General features: G+C 38.4%; 1 protein-coding gene across 1 annotated transcript in view; it reads left to right on the top strand.

The window, feature by feature from the left end:
* ZNF706 (zinc finger protein 706) overlaps positions 1-17,320 on the top strand; it is an 83,667-nt gene that overhangs the window by 17,894 nt on the left and 48,453 nt on the right. The window lies entirely within an intron of this gene.

Genomic DNA, 17,320 nt, shown 5'->3' with positions numbered 1-17,320 from the left:
ACCCCATTGCCTTGCAAAAACTAAAAAAAAAAAAAAAGTGTTCTGAGAAAGATTCCCTAGACTTCAACAGGGACACACCCACCCACACACATTCACTGAGATATGACTGACAAAATAGTGAATATGTATAGTCTTGGGATGTTCTTTAAGTGCCAGGAAGATATAATCTCTGCTTTGGTCAATCACACCTGGAACACGGTTCAATTCTGGATTCTGTGTATTAGGAATGGTTGAAGAACAGGGATTGGAAACTGCTATTAGGTTGAGAAGAGACATTTTATCACAGCTATTTTCAAGTAATTGAATGGTGAATATGTGGAAAGGAAATTAGTTCCCACAACTTCCCCTCTTCCCTTCCACAAGCAAGCATGCACATACACACACACACACACACACACACACACATACACATACACACACACACACACACACACACACACACACACACACACACGAGATTTGGTTTGACTCTAGATAAGGAAAGTAGATGATTGGAATTGACAGAACTTATTTTTACCCAATATAAGGCAAATAAAAAAACATTAGGTTTTCTGTCATTGGAAGAATCTTTGAAGAGGTTATGTAATATTTGAATTTGTTAGAGAAGGAATTTATGCATAAAAGCAATACTGTTTGCCAACCCAAACTCTACTGAGTGAGGATAGGTAGATTCTAATATATTTACATAGATTTACAGATATGCTTATGAAGTCACTATCTCAAATGGGTTCTTAGGCATAGCTATCTTTGCTTCTTAAGGAAGGTAAGTAAATTAATCCCATAACCAGTAATACCATCTCCTCCCCATACCCCAATCTCTTGGTTTGAATAGCATTGTTTGGTAATATATCTTTTCTCAAGAATTTTCCCTGTTTTCTCATTTCTCTAATACTATTCTACAATTCAGACACTATCCTTATTTATTCTGTATTTGTTATCTGTTTTCTCCACACCAACTTCTGCCCTTATATTTGAATCTGAATATTTACCAAGCATCAGCCCAGTTCATTAATCTCAAGTCTAGAACTTCAGTCAGCCTCAGCCATGGAGATGATCATACCTTTGATATCACCATCACTCTGTCATTCCACTTTAAGGCACCGAAATTCTCTCTGACCACAATGTCCCATTCTATTTCTCCCTATATCCCACTGTCTTCTAATATTAATCACCATGGTCATATCCCCCAAGGTTCTCCTCTCAACTATTTTACTTAATTTTAGCAACTCCCAAGGATTCAATTGTCATCTAAACTAAATGATTCTCAACTCTTTTTATCCAACCCTAATCTTTCTCCTGACTTTATTTATCTCCAACTCTATCCTAGATATCTCAAAAGTGAGTATCTCATAGATATCTTAAACTCTAATTGTATAATTATAAAATTGTACAGAAATGATAGATTAATTATTTTTTCTTTAGGCAATTGCAATCTCAAATTTCTCATTTAAATTTAGTCTTATATATATTATATATATATATATATATATATATATATATGTTTACACTGTCTTTTATCCTGACTAGTCAGTAATCTGTTACATGAAAACAGATTGATCTGAAGTTATTCTTTAGTTTCTTTTTTATTTATTTATTTTTGAATTTTACAATTTTCCTCCCTAATCTCATTTCCCTCCCCATCCCCCACAGAAGGCAGTCTGATAGTCTTTACATTGTTTCCATGCTATACATTGATCCAAATTGAATGTGATGAGAGAGAAATCATATCCTTAAAGAAAAAAAATAAAGTATAAGAGATAGCAAAATTACATAATAAGATAACTTTTTGTTTTTTAAATTAGAGGTAATAGTCTTTGGTCTTTGTTCAAACTCCATAGTTCTTTCTCTGGATACAGATGGTATTCTCCATCACAGATAGGAGAATTGTCCCTGATTGTTGCACTGGTGAAATGAGCAAGTTCGTTAAGATTTGTATCTTATTTTTATGTAGTTTTTATATTGTCTTTTCTATTACATATCAGGGACTATTTTTTCCTTGCTTTCTATAACCAGTGCTTGGCACACATTAGGTGCTTAATTATTTGACTATTGATTAATACACATTAATTAGGCAACCTCCAGTCATTTCATTCTCCCTGCTTTCTGCAGCCTCTCACCCCATGCTCTGGCCTCCTCTTTTGAAATCTTAAAATATGTTAACCAGTTAAGCTTTACACTGTACTCCTATCCTCAAATTCTTTGCCCCTTTGTCCTGTCTCCAGTCCTGTCTCATTTCTTTCCAAACCCCAAATCTGTACTATTGCCACAAGCTGTTCTTCCTGTTTCCAAGACTGACCAGAGTGCCACTGAGAGCCTCAGGAAGCTGTCCTACAAAATCATAAAGCTGGAGAGTTGTAAGGTCAGAGACCATCTAATTCAGCCCACCCATGAAAGGAAACCTCACTTGACAAGTGACATTTAATTTCTGCTTTGCCAAATACTTTTCTTTATACACTAGATTCTAGTCAAACTGACCCTTTGTATTGTATAGCATATATTCTATCTGTTTTACATGGGTAACTTATTCCCCATGTCTGAAATGGCCTCCTTCCTCACCTTGACATCTTAGAATGCCTGGTTCTCTTAGAGACCCAGTTCTAATTCCACCTCCTACATAAGGTTCAACATTCATGTTAGTATTTTTTTTTTTTAGGATTTTGCAAAGCAAATGGAGTTAAGTGGTTTGCCCAAGGCTACATAGCTAGGTAATTATTAAGTGTCTGAGTCCGGATTTGAACTCAGGTACTCCTGACTTCAGGGCTGGTGCTCTATCCACTGCACCACCTAGCCACCCCATGTTAATATCTTTTTTCCTCAACTCTAGAAATTACTTCAAGTTAACTTTTCATTTTTTAAAAATTTTCATTTATAATATATTTGATTCCCCTATTCAAACATGAATTGCTTGTGGATTGGGTCAGGGTTTTGCTTTTGCCTCAGTCTCCCCTTTATTTATTTTTTTGAGGTTTTTTTTCAAGGCAATGGGGTTAAGTGGCTTGCCCAAGGCCACACAGCTAGGTCACTATAAAGTGTCTGAGGCCGGATCTGAACTCAGGTACTCCTGACTTCAGGGCTGGTACTCTATCCACTGGCCACCTAGCCTTCCCCCCCCTTTACTTTATACAGTACCAACATAAAGTATTTGCTTCAGAAATATTTGCAGAATGAATAAATGGAGGAGTGATTAAAGTCTGATAGACCATTAGATAATTTGTGCTACTTTTCATCCCTACATTCTCAGTGCCTAGCAGAGTCCATTATATACATGTAATCAATGATTAAAACATGTTTTTGAATTGAAGATGTGAGAACTACAAAAAAAATAAGAAAAATTATGCCCCTGATTTCTCAGAAATTATCTATTAGATGACTTGGTAGACCTATTGATAAGGGAAGTTCCCAGATACCACTCACAGTGAACCTTTGCATCTCCTCTTGAAGGTAGGACCATGTCCTTAGAAGGGACATGAGAGATCTCAGTAATTGAGGATGAGTTGGTTGTCTCAGGTGGTTGTAGATGGAACAGAACACTGAAGGTCTATTTTATAAAAGGTATATGTTGAGGGGAACAATCAACTGCATATTTGGATTTTTTAGCTATTTTCCCTTTTCCAGAAAGATCCTGAGTGAACATCAGAGCTAAAAGTAAACTTAGGTGTACCTGAAGAGAGAGAGTGGTGATGGTGGGGAGACATGTTAATGGATGATTTGAAGAAAAAGTCATCCCCCTTGGGGAGGGGGGGTTGCAGAATCACATGGAGATTTCATGTGGTTTTTTCCATAGGATCTAAGAAGATAGCCCCTGGCTCTCCCTTTGGAAAGGTGGAGACATAACATACTAAGAGATGTTAAGGTAAATTAAGGGAGCAGCTAAGTGGCATGGTGGATAGAGTACCAGCCTGGAGTCAGGAGGACCTGACTCAGTTCAAATCCAGCCTCAGATAACTTGGGCAAGTCACTTAACCCTATTCATTGCCTTACAAAAAAAAAATGCAGGTTAAGCATTAAAGAATAATTTTTTTTTTCTCAGACAGGTCATTGTTAAATATTTACCAGCACAATCCTGGTTCTATCCATGCCTTACATTCTTACAGCTGGAACTAGGAAGGAACTTTCAAGAAACCACATGATCTATCCACCCCATTTTAGAAACGAAGAAACTGAGATTGTCCAAGTTTATGCAACTCAGTATTGGAAGAGTGGAACTAGAATTTGTTGAGTGCTAAACTGAACAGACAATGCTAGGATAATTCAGAGGAATGACTTCTGAATAAGCCTCACAGAAGAATTTTTAGACAAAAATTGGACCTTGAAGAATGGAAAACAAGTAGGAGACAGTATGCTTAGTAGGAATTTGAATCAAAGCAGAGAAGTGTTATACTAAGAGAGTGAACCAACCAGTTTGCTTGCAGCAAAAAAAATTTTTAGAGAGATAATAGAAGATAAGGCTAGTTATAGATATCCTTAAAGGCCTGTGAGGAAGCTGCTATTATTATCCTTATTTTACAGATGAAGGAATCAAAGCTCAGGGAAACAAAGTGATAATTCAGGGTCACACATCTGAAGTTAGATGGGTTGTTTTTAAGGTTCCCTTAATAATTAATTTTCTTTTTTTTAATTTTAATTTATTTTTATTAAAGATATTGAGTTTTACATTTTCCCCCAATCTTGCTTCCCTCCCCCCCACAGAGAGCACTCTGTCAGTCTTTACTTTGTATAACTATTTTTCTATAATTCTACCTATTATATCATTCTCTGCCTTATTAAACAGAGCACAAGTATAATCCATATATGGACACCCAATACAACTTTGCAATAATATTAACATTATAGCTGAACTGCATCTTTAAAAAGAAAACCACCTGTAAAACAGTTATTTTTTATATCAAATATTGTTTGGTTTTTCTCAGAACCAAGAGACGACTTAGGTCAGTATGACTTTTCCATTGTCTTACATCAATTATATTTTCTATGAAGAGTCAGCTAGACATACATTGGTTGGAGTATTGAACCTGAAGTCATAACGACCTGAATTCAAAACCGAATTCAGTCACCTACTTAACTGTGTGACCCTGAGTCAAGACAACCTAACAGCTGTCTTCTCAGTCTCCTCATCTATAAAATAGAGATGATATCATCTACTTCCCGGAGTTGAGAATAAAATGAGAAAATATTTATAAAAACTCTTTGCAATCCTTAAAGTGATATGTAAATGCTAGTGATTATTATTAAAAGTTTTTGGGGGGCAGCTAGGTGGGCAGTTGTAAAAGCACTGGCCCTGGAGTCCGGAGTACCTGGGTTCAAATCCAAATTCAAATTCAAATCACTTGATAATTACCTAGCTGTGTGGCCTTGGGCAAGCCACTTAACCCCATTGCCTAGCAAAATCCTAAAAAAAAAAAAAGTTTTGGGGAAGGCAGTCTGGTACAGTGGAAACAGCAATGGATCTGAAATCAAATAAACTGGGTTTAAATCTTGTCCCTGATGTTTACCACTTTTGTGACTTTAAGCAAGTCACTTAACCTCTCTTGGTCTCAATTTCCCCCATCTGTGGGACTGGACTAGATACTGAAATCCCTTACAGCCCTATAGCCATAACCCTATCATTTCACATTTGTTTTTCAGAATATGCTGTAGTACAGACAAAACTTTAGGTAGTTTTAAAAAGTAAGGTGACAACCTTACCTTAAATGACTTCACACTGCTAGACTTATCTCATTCATAGGATCCTAGATTTAGTGTAAGAAAGGACCTTATTGGTCATCAAACCAACTCCTTCATGTTATGGGTGAGGAAACAAGACTGTAGAGGTGAAGAATCTCACCCAAGATCAAGCCAGGAAGAAAGTATTTGCTTCTTTAGTTTATTTAGCTAATCAAGTTTTATTTCTTTTTCTTCCCTTGATGCCCACTCTTTTCTCTCTGCTGTCATTACACCTATGTTGAGGCAATGCCCTTTTTGCCTCCTAATGTTATCTTTTAGAATCTAGAAAATAAAACAAACCTGAAGATTTCCAGAATAAAACAGAAAATCAAGGCTGTTAAATTAGGTTGATTTCACACAAAGGATCCAGTCAATAGGACCTGACCTAATGTACTGGGCTTTGTCACAGCTCTTTTCCTCACTGCTTAGAAATTTTTTTGCTTACTTGTGAAGTTTATGTGATTGGAGTTACTGGATAGCTTCCTTTTGGTCACAAGCAGAGCTTTAAGATTTTAAATGATATTTTTGATGTTGATCTATTATGAGCTGTTGGACTCTAGAGAGGCCTCTCACACCCTTCCCTCCTCCACCAACTTTGCCCCCATAATTTTTATGAGCTCCAGTACTTAGAAGAATCATTATTTTGTTGATGTACATACTCTATTAAAGCAGATTGACTGCACTTTAGTATCAGTTTGTCAACCAGCAGTTTATTAAGCACCTACTATGTGTCAGCAGTCAAGCTTTGAAAATTGCTATGGCTGGAAAAAATAAAACCTGGTAGCCAACTCTTTGGGGTCTCTAAACAATTGGTCTATTAAGATTCAATTTATCATTTTTCCTCTCTTCCATTACTTTTAGCTAGACTTCCCCCCCCCTTACTGGTATAGAGAACTTCCAATGAAGAAGCCCTCTGTACCAGTATAGATTGATGCCTTCTCTATGCCTTACCCTTCATCACATAGTCATTTTGTGTCACAAGTGATACTCAAACTCAAGTCTTCTTGCCTTAAGAATGACCTCTTGATCACTCCACTATAAAAAGTTTTTCCCAACAGATTATTGTTGTTGTCCTTCATAATCAAAAAAAAAAAAACCAACTATGGCATCAAATGAATGATGGTATGAATTTGAATAATAGATTTATCATAGTGAGGGGAATAGTGTGCAAAGACATTCCTCTCATTGCATTTTCACATCATGGTCTGATTCTAATGATATGGTTCCCTCCCCATGTCAGAGGCACCATGGTGCTCTAGAAACATTAGGCAAAGCAACAGAATGTGATTTTTTGGTGACAAATTGGAAGCAACATGGTTTAGTTAACCTGTTCCTTGATGATCTGATTGTCAGCATTTTACATGTACAATTTTTTGACAGTCTGGTATACCTAAATTATCTCTTGATGGTCTAATAGAAGACCCAAAAGAACAATGGTTCTCAGAGTGTATACTGAAAGTTTCATTATGTGTGCTAATGAAATTTTATACAATTATAGATAAGAATAAATGTATACAAAATCTTAATATCTATTTATGTATCCAGAATATTTACTATGATAAGAAAAGAATGTGTCAAATAAGCAAAACTTGCCCATTATACCTTATCTCAAAATAAATCTGATTTTGAATCTTTAAAGAACTCAACAAAAATGACTGCTCTTATTGAAGGGAAACTTGGCATGTTTGAGTCTCTTTGCTCTCTCCCCTTGAATTGCCAACTTGATCATTCAGTGTGCCAAGATTATTGGAGACAAAGAATAGTTTTAAGATGTTGAAAAAAATGTCTAGGAACTACTCTGCTACAGTTTGGACTCTACTAGTTTAGAATTCAAGCAATTCTATACCACAGTGACATTGGAGAAAAAATTTAGTCTGAGGTATTTAATTAGTAGGCTGTTTTTATAGTCAAATATCTAAGACTGATGCCTTCTCTATGGCTTACCTTTCATCACATAACCATATTGTGCCAAAAGTGATACTCAAACTTGTCTTCCTGCCCTTGAGAATGACTTTAAATAAATCCAAATTGTTTCATTGTGTTAAATTATAACCTGCATCACAAAATTATTCTGATGGAGGCCTGTGTAAAAACTTGAAAGATGAGAACAGTAAATTTTTAATTCTATAAATTAAAAGCCCCTTTCAAGGCCCAGCCCCTGATTCAAAAAGTTAGTACTCTACCCTCATTGGGGAAATTATTTTGTGTTGATTTTGCATATATTTTGTATTTCTGAATTTACCTGTTGTTTTCTCTCCAGTAGAATTTTATTTGCAATGTCAAATCTTTTAGGACAGGGACTATTTTTGGTTTTGTAAACCCTGTATTTAACTCCATCCTTTGTTCATAGTAGGTATTTAATAAATGCTTTGGGAATTATATTAAAGAAAGCTTACTTTTTAAAAGTCCTGGTCTGTATTGAAAACCTCTTTATACATTTGTACATTAATCCATTTAACTTTTGTCCTGCAGTACCTATTTAAGTATCCAGGACTATCTGGGTTCTATACAAAATTTTATAAAAACGATTATTACTTTTTTTGAAAAGGACCTAAACAGGATTTGTTTATTTAAAACAAATACTTTTTTTTCTTTTGTCAAGATTGAAGATTATTCAAGTCAGTTTCTCAGGAGGAAAGAAATATTGTGTCTTAAATAAAGCCACCTATGTGCAATTAATTCATCTGGGCTTTGTAATAATCTACTTCAATCTTGTGCAGTGAAGACTTACTTTTTTTTTCTTTTTTTTAAATTTATTTTTTATTCTCATTTTGTACAAATGGTTTTTTTACATTAATAAAATATTCTTGTTTACAAGTAAACAAAATACCTTCCCTCCATGAATATAGATAGACTTGCTTGGGTGAAAAAAGTAAAGGGGAGAGAAAAAAATTAAAATTAAAAAAAATAATAGTAATAATTGTAGGTATGGCCAGGTGGCGCAATGGGCGAAGCACCAGCCCTGGAGCCACGAGCACCTGAGTCCATATCCAGCCTCGTAAACCCAATAATCACGCAGCCATGTGACATGCAAGCCACCCAATCCCCACTGCCGTGCAAAAACCAAAAAGAAGAAAAAAAAAGACCCAAAATAAAATAAAATAGTAATAATAGTAGGGGTGGCTGGGTGGCAGACAGAGCATTGGCCCTTGAGCCAGGAGCACCCAGGTCCAAATCTGGCCTCAGACACCCAAAGATCACCCTGCTATGTGGCCCCAGGCAGGCCATCCAGCCCCACTTGCCCTGCACCCTCCCCCAAATAATAATAACAAAAAATGTGCTTCAGTCTTTGTTCTAACACCAACAGCTCTGTCATGGGTGGATCACATTCTTTATGATAAGTCCATCACAAAAGTTACTTCCATATTTTTCCAATGTTGCCATTGCTGATCGCAACTCCCTCCTTTTGTATTTCTCCACTACCATGTACTCTATTTTCTCTCTCCTTTCACTCTGACTCTGCTGTAGGGTCACTGAGTGGCACAGCAGACAGATCCCTGGTCCTGGGGCCAAGAAGCCCTGAGCCCCCATACCACCCCTTAGGCCCAGAATCCACCTGGCTCTATGGTCCTGGGCAGGCCTTCCAATCCCAGCCCCTTGCAAGAAGTAAAAAAGAAAATGTGTTATATCTGACCACTCTCCCCCCATGGTCCATCCTCTCCTCCTTTATTCACATCCCCCCCCCTTCCCCCTGATCCCCGCCTCCTTACTCCAGATGTCTATACCCCATTGAGTATATTTGCTGTTTCCTCTCCTAGCCATCTCTGATGAGAGCAAAGGTTCCCTCATTCCCCCTTGCCTCCCCTCTTCCATATCATTGCAATAACTCATTGTAATAAAAAAAATCTTATTATGTGAAATATCTTGGACTATTCCCCCTCTCCTTTTTCTTTCTCCCATTCCATTTCCCTTTTTTCCTATTGACTCCATTTTTACACCATATTTTATCTTCGAATTCAGCTTTCTCCTGTGCTTCAACTATAAAAGCTCCTTCTACCTGCTCTATTAACTGAGATGGTTCATATGAATATTATCAGTATCATTTTTCTATACATGCAGTTCATCCTCATTAAGTCCCTCATATTTCCCCCCCCTCTCCTCCAATCTCCATGTTTCACCCGAGTCCTGTATCTGAAGATCAAACCTTCTGTTCAGCTCTGGCCCATTCCAAAAGGAACCTTTGAAATTCCCCTGGTTCATTGAAAGTCCATCTTTTTCCCTAGAAGAGGACATTCAGCCTTGCTGGGTAGTTCATTCTTGGCTGCATTCTAAGCTCTTTTGCCTTCCGGTATATTGTATTCCAAGCCCTACGAGCTTCCAATGTAGTTGCTGCTAAGTCCTGTGTGATCCTGACTGCAGCTCCACAATATTTGAACTGTGTCCTTCTGGCTGCTTGTAATATTTTCTCTTTGACTTGGGAGTTCTGGAACTTGGCTATAATATTCCTGGGGGTTGTTTTTTTGGGATCTCTTTCTCAGGGGATCGCGGTGGATTCTCTCCATTTCTATTTTGCCCTCTGCTTCTAGAATATCAGGGCAATCCTGTAGTAATTCTTTGAAAATGATGTCAAGGCTCTTTTCCTGATCATGACTTTCAGGTATTCCAATAATTTTTAAATTATCTTTCCTAAGTCTGTTTTCCATATCAGTTGTTTTTTTTTTTCAATGAAATATTTCACATTTTCTTCTAATTTTTCATTTTTTTGGTTTTGAAGTATTGATTCCTGATTTCTGGTAAATTCATCAATCTCTCTGAATTCTGTTCTTTGTCTGAAGGATTTGTTCTCCTCAGAGAGTTTTCTTATCTCTTTTTCCATCTGGCCAATTTTACTTTTTAAAGCATTCTTCTCCTCAATAACTTTTTGAACTGTTTTATCCATTTGACCTAAGCTGTTTTTTAGCATGCTATTTTCTTCAGCATTTTTTTGGATTTCCTTGACTAAGCTGCTGACTTCATTTTCATGTTTTTCCTGCATCTCTCTCCTTTCTTTTCCCAGTTTTTTCTTCCAACTCCCTCATTTGATTTTCAAAGTCTTTTTTGAGCTCTGTCATAGCCTGAGCCCAATTTCTGTTTTTCTTGGAGTCTTTAGATGCAGGAGCTTGTGCTTCCTCATCTTCAGACTGAGTATTTTGATCCTTCTTGGGCTCATTTGCAAAATATTTCTCAATGGTCTTCCTCTTGTTTCTTTGCTTGCTCATTTTCCCAGCCTAAGCCTGTTTTTTGGGGGTGCTTCCTGAGCTTTTGGGGATACTTCCCACAAGGGTCTCAGTGTGTGAGGCTCTGTCCTCCCTCCTGGTCTGTGAATGACCATAAGCGCCCCCCTCTGCCACGGGGCCGAGGTGTTCTATGGGGGGGCCTAGACTGGGATCAGGATCTGAATGTGGTCAGAGCCCCAGAGTCCTGTTCCAGGGGCAGAGGACAGAGCTCTGCAGTCTCTCTCTTCACTCCCCTCCCTCAGCTCAATGGGCTCATGCCCTGGGGGCTCCTGCTTACTGGCTCCACCTGCTTCTATTTCCAGGTCTGGGCTGCTTGTTGTGTGCCCTGAGGGCTGCTCACTCTGGCAGAGGTCCCCCACTGTTCCCCTACTTTGTGCCCAGTGCTCCCCGGGGTGCAGCTCAGGAGACTCCCCCGCTGCTGTGAGTCACGGCTCCCAGGGCCCTGGGGCTGCCTCCAGGAGGCTGAAGTTCTTTGGCTCTGGCGGGCCACTCCTCCTGCGGGCCGCCCCTCCGACCCCGGGGAGCAGAGCCTTTCTGCTCTTTTCCAGGTTACTTTGAGTAGGAGAACTGCCTCACTGGGTCCCTTTGTGGGTTCTGTCTCTTGAAAGTTTAGCTAGAGTCCTTAGCTGATGAGTTTTATCAGAGAGCTCCTAAGACTTGATCCCTTTATGTCACCATCTTGGCTCCGCCCCTGAAGACTTACTTCTGTTCTCTTGAGATGAAATTCTCTACAATGAAGGGAATTTATTATGCTCAGAATAGCATAATTCAGACAGACCATCAAAGAGCTGGTTGGTGATTCAAAAAGTGAGGGGGGAAGTATGGGAGTAAATGACTATGCATTTTGGAGTACAGGGTAGGAAATACCTTGAGCAAGAAAGCAGATTTCAATAAGTCCCAAAGAAAATATGGTTAGTGAACTCTAAAAAAAAAAAACAAGTTTTGAGGAATAGTATGTTCTGAAAGATGAAATTCTTATACAATTTAAAGTAATTTTTTTGTCATTTTTTCATGATCCCATTTTGGTTTTTCTTGGCAAAAATACTCTAGTGGTTTGCTATTTCCTTATCCAATTCATTTTACAGATGAGACTGAGGTAAACAGTATTAAATGATTTGCATTTAAAACAGGATCACACAGTTTCTGAGGTCAAATTCAAACTTAGGAAGATGAGACTTTCCTGACTGCAGACCCAACACTCTACCCATTGTGTCACTTAGTTATAATTTAAAGCATTACTATGAAATAAAAGGGAGAAGGAAGAAGGTATCTCAAGAAGTCAATGTGATTGCATAGACATACCTCTCTGCAGAACTTGGATTTTTATAAGATAAAACACAAAATATGGATATATAGGCACAAATAACCAAGGACAAAAGCCAAAGTGAGTTAACATAAAAAAGCCAAATCTCAAAATGAATAAAAGTTGAGAGTAATGAAAAGAATAACCAAAAGAACTCTTTTAAAACTTTTTTAAAAGCTTATAATTTGGTAAAAATGAATGAATGGAAGCAGTAAGTGCTGGGTATATAACTAGAATATAGAAGTAATTCTTATTCTAAAGTAATACATACTAACTGTAGAAACATATAGGAGGCTTAAGCAGGGAAAATGGAAGGTCTAAATCTGGAGGGTACAAGATCCAGGGATTATAAGGAATGAATCATACCATCTGGAGAGCATAGCAGCAGTATAGCAAGATACTAAGAGTCCTCATGGACCAAAATGGTACAAAATGTCAGAAGAGATGGTAGTATCTTACAGTTCAGTTGTTTTTCAATTATGCCCCACTCTTCCATGACCCCATTTGGAGTTTTGGGGTTTTTTTGGGGGGGTAAAGTTACAGAAGTGGTTTGCCATTCCCTATAGATGAAGAAACAGATAAACAGGGTTAAATGACTTGCCCAGGGTCATACAGCTGCTAAGTATCTGAGGCCAGATTTGAATTCCAGACCCAGAGCTCTGTCCACTATGCTATCTCCCTGCCCTGTCTTATTTTAAGGTCTTAAATTTTAAGGTTTCTTTCTCTGTCCTCTAATTTACCAGAAAAATTACAATTCAGTTGATTATTCCCAGCTTATACAATCGTTATGAGCAACTTTGTCTAGGAAAGGACTTGGAAGGACCCATACACCACTTGGTGGGGGATGGTGGAGGGAAGGTTCAGTCCTGAGGGGCCTAAGTGGGAATTCTTGAAAAAGTGGAGTGACTCGGGCAAGTCACTGTCCAATCAGGAGTGAGGAAGGGGAAGGAGTAGCATTAGCTACTATCTTCTCTGGCATTCCTATAGTTTGAGAGTCATGGAACAATTCATGCTGTCAGGTAGATTGTGAATAGACTATTATTATTGTTTCTTTCATTCCTAAAGAGGATCATAACATCAAGAAGGTGATGCCATGTCTTGAAACTGGATTTAAATTAGGAAAGACTGTGCAAGTCACAAGCCTTACTTAATCCTCTAGAGCCATCTGATACCAGGGGCCAAATATGGATGACTAGAGATGGCCCTAGATGCAGTGAGAGACCTTGACTTTTTTTTTAATAAGTTCTTTTTTTTTTTCTTTTTGCAAGGCAATGGGGTTAAGTAACTTGGCCAAGGCCACACAGCTAGGTAATTATCAAGTATCTGAGACCGGATTTGAACCCAGGTACTCCTGACTCCAGGCCAGTGCTTTATCCACTGCGCCACCCAGCTGCCCCTTTAATAGGGTCTTTAAAAGTTCTCAGGCAATGCCCATTCAATGATTAAGGCTAGGTAAGAAATGAGGCAGGGAATGACCTTTTTAAACCTAGTTTAAAAAAAGAATAAAACCACAGACAATGAAGACCCTCAGGGTTTCTGGTCAAAACAGAAACTTGCTCATTCTGAGCCATCAAGACCAAACAATGACCATGAGAAAGACTTGGACTGGGACCTAATGTTGTCCAGTCAAAGAGAGCCAGAAAGATTTGAGTTTAAGGAAGAAATCTAGTGGATAAATTTTAAGATAATCTTGCCAGTTTCAGCGATTCAAATTTATATTCCTTTGAGCAGAGCACATACAGGTAAGGGCATGATTCATTATGTGGACAGAGAGAGAAAGAAGGAAGGAAGGAAGGGAGGGAGGGAGGGAGGGAAGGAAGGAGGGAGGAAAGAGTAGAAAGGAAGGAAGGGGGAGAGGGAGGGAGGGAGGGAGGGAGGGAGGAAGGAAGGAAGGAAGGAAGGAAGGAAGGAAGGAAGGAAGGAAGGAAGGAAGGAAAGGGAGGAAGGGAGGGAGGGAGGGAAGAGCTGCATTGCCCAACTGGTCAGTTGGTCCCCAGTGGGGTAGCTGCTACTACTCACAGGTTGTTGTTTGTCCTTCATTCTTGAAGATGATGGTGATATCAGGAAGGTTTATTATCTCCCAAAGCCTTAGTATCCTTATCTGCAAAATGAGAGGGTTGGAGTGGATGACCTCTAATGTGTCTCCCATTCTATAGCTTTGGTTCCTGTGATTTCCTCCTCTTTGGAGGAAAAACTATTTCATACTGACATGACAAAAATCATAGAGCTGCTCAACTCTTATATTCTTTCCAGTGAGTAGAATGTTCTGCCATGCAGAAAAACAGAGTTAAAAAGAGGGAATCACATTTAAGGATAAATTTATGTTCCATCTTATTATTTCTCTACCTGCTTTAAGTGAATTGAAATCTCCAGGCTGAAATGGAAGAGTGCTGAAAGAGTTTGCTTTCAGTTTCTATCCGTAATCTTTGGGAAATCATGGAAAATGGGAGAGATGCCAAGAGACCAGAAGCAAGCAAGTATTGTCCTGATTTCCCAAAGGATGGAAAGGGTGGATCCTAGGACTTAATAGAATATTGAATGTTGATCCCTGGAAAAATTCTTGAACAGATTATTAAGCAGATAGTTTATGGAAATTTAGTCAAGAATTGGGGGATGGGGAAAATAACATTTATATAGCATTTTAAGGTTGATAATATACTGTCTTATGAAGTAGATCATACGAGTAACCCCATCAGATATCTGAGGCAACTGGTATTGCAATGTGTTGTGGCTGCTGCCTGTGAGATCTTTGGGAGGTCACCTCACATCTCTGGGTCTTTTGATATAATCAGAAAATCCCCAAAGCTATATTCTCTGGAATCTATTGATATTCCCTATGTTACCTGGCCTCTTCTGCCATAGTCCATGCCTTTGCAAAAGCTGTTTCTCAGACTTGGAATGTTCTCCTGCTACATCTTTTTCAATACTGGTATTCTCAGGCCTTTCCTGCTACCTGTCTTCAATTATGGTTTTTCTCCTCAGTTTCTTTATATCTGCTATTTCCAAACATATGGTATCTTATGAGTTTGCAAAAATCTTGAGGGGAGAAACTGACTTTTCTTTTGTTTGTTCTTTGTATCCCCACTACTGAGTACAATGCCTTGCCCACTTCCTAATATTTATTGAATCAGGTTGAATCGAATTGTATGATTCAACCAGAATCACACAACTAGTAAGGATAGGCAGAGTAGGCACTGAGAGACTAGTTCTTCTGATTTTTACAAGTAATTTTTACATTCTAGCAGTCTGTCCTTGGGACTTGTGTTCATTAAGACTAAGTTATAGAAAACATACTTTATTATTATATTTTGAAACTTCTGTTTCTCCCTATTATTTCCAGGTTCAACCTCTTTCAGTGTTACACAATAGTCCAGTGACACTGGCCTCCTTGCTATTCCTTATACATGACCTCATAAGTGTTTTCACTGACTGGTTCCCAAGCCTGGAATTCTCTCTCATCCTCTCATCCTTATTTCCCTGCCTCCCTTTCAGTAAGAAATGTTTCCCAATCTTCCTCAATCTCTTAGGGCTTTTCCTCTGAGACTATAGCCAATTTATCATTTATAGTAATTGTTTGTATGTTGCTGTTTTCATGGTTTCCCACATGAAGGTCTCTGAGCTTAAGAGGAATTAGGTTTTATTTTGTTTTGTTTTGTTGTGCTTTCTCTGTATCCCTAATTCTTAGTATAATGCCTGATACATAGTAGTTGCTTAATAACTGTGTATTAATTGACTGGTTAGAATCTGTTTGGTATAGAAGATAGAACGCTAAACTGTAGTCATTAAGACCAGGGTACACATCCTAATTCAGACACCTATAAACCTGTAACAACAGACACATCATTTAACCTCTTGGAGTTGTAGTCTTTTCTCTGACTGTGATATAGATGATAGGCTGCTGTCTGCAACCCCTGTGGTCTTCTAATAATGAATAATCGTCCGTGGTCTGTCTGTTAAAGGCAGTTAAGGGGTCCCCTAAACTTGTCTTTTTGAGTGGTCATATTTTCATGAAACAATGGACCCAGAGCATGCAGGAGGTCCTGAATGTATCAAGGACAAAGCTCCCCCTGAGCTGACCTAATTTGTTAGGACTCCCTTTGTGTCCTTGGGAGGCAAGACAGGCACCAGATAGTCTGGGCCAGCTTGGGATAATGCTTGTACAGCTGGGGTCCTTTGCAGATAAGCAGAACCTCCTATCTTCACAGTCTAGCAGTTTCCAGGAGAAAAGAATGCTGCTTTTGCCATCATCGTGTTCCTCCCTAGGAGGAGTGGCCTTTTTTCCTACCTTTGCTGAACTGTTCCATTTCTTATGTCATACCCCTTCCTGGTATCTCCTGTTATAATATCTTGCTATTATAAATATGCAAACTTCTGTAAGGACCTGGATACCACAGGCATTTTCATTTATCTTGTAATAAGCCTGGTCTTCACATAAGTCTCATGGTGTGGTGATTGGCTGTTGACTTATCGATGTGCTAAATAGACAGATGAGCAGCATGCCATTGTGATAACATAATTATAATTTCAGCAAAGTATTTGATGAAATCTCTCATCCTTGTGAATAAGACGACAAAATCTGGATTAGTGGACAATACAATTGAGAAGATTTGAAACTTTGAACATCTGTATCTGAAGTATTGGTTAATAGATCATTATCAACTTGAAAAGTTGATTAGCCCTGTCCTGTCATCCCCCGTCCCTGAAATATTCTCTCTCCTCACCTCTACTTCTTGACTTCCTGAGACTACCTTTTTAAGTCTCAGGTAGAATACCACATTCTTCAAGAAGCTTTTCCTTGGTCCCTCTTAATGCTAGTATCTTCTCTTTGAAATTATTTCCAATTTATCTTGTATAAATCTTGAAGTTTTTTTCATCAGTCATCAAGTACTGTTTATACATAGTTCTTTGCATGCTTTTCCTCCTCCCATCCCCCAAGATTTCTAGTTCCTTGAGAGCATAGTTTTTACCTTTCTTTGTTTCTTCCATCTTTAGCTTAGTGTCTGCTGTTTAAGAATGTTTTTTGATTTGTCTTTCCATGAAAAACTATTCCAGTGGTTTCTTGACAAATCTCTCTTCCTGACTACCTCTCCAGCCTATC

The sequence above is a fragment of the Macrotis lagotis genome, chromosome X (genome assembly GCF_037893015.1).
Source record: "Macrotis lagotis isolate mMagLag1 chromosome X, bilby.v1.9.chrom.fasta, whole genome shotgun sequence".
NCBI classification, from domain to species: domain Eukaryota; kingdom Metazoa; phylum Chordata; class Mammalia; order Peramelemorphia; family Peramelidae; genus Macrotis; species Macrotis lagotis.
This window is presented reverse-complemented; position numbering and strand designations above follow the sequence as displayed.